The following is a 273-nucleotide window of genomic DNA, read 5'->3' on the forward strand; positions in this document are numbered from 1 at the left end:
GGTGTTACAGTACCCTAGAGGGGCTACTGTGCACACTGGTGTTACAGTACCCTAGAGGGGCTACTGTGCACACTGGTTGTTACAGTACAGGTGTTGACAACCTTTCTCTGCCACAGGGTCAAGTGAGGATATTTAAAGTTCTGTGGACAGACTGCCTCTGTTAATGTAGCACATGAGCCTGTGGATACTGTGTAAATGAACAAGGGTGGCTGTATGCCAATAAAGCTTTATTTGCACAGAAAGGCTAGAAGCTGGGTTTAGAGAGATTCATAA

Source organism: Mastomys coucha, unplaced genomic scaffold (genome assembly GCF_008632895.1).
Source record: "Mastomys coucha isolate ucsf_1 unplaced genomic scaffold, UCSF_Mcou_1 pScaffold22, whole genome shotgun sequence".
In the NCBI taxonomy this organism is placed as follows: domain Eukaryota; kingdom Metazoa; phylum Chordata; class Mammalia; order Rodentia; family Muridae; genus Mastomys; species Mastomys coucha.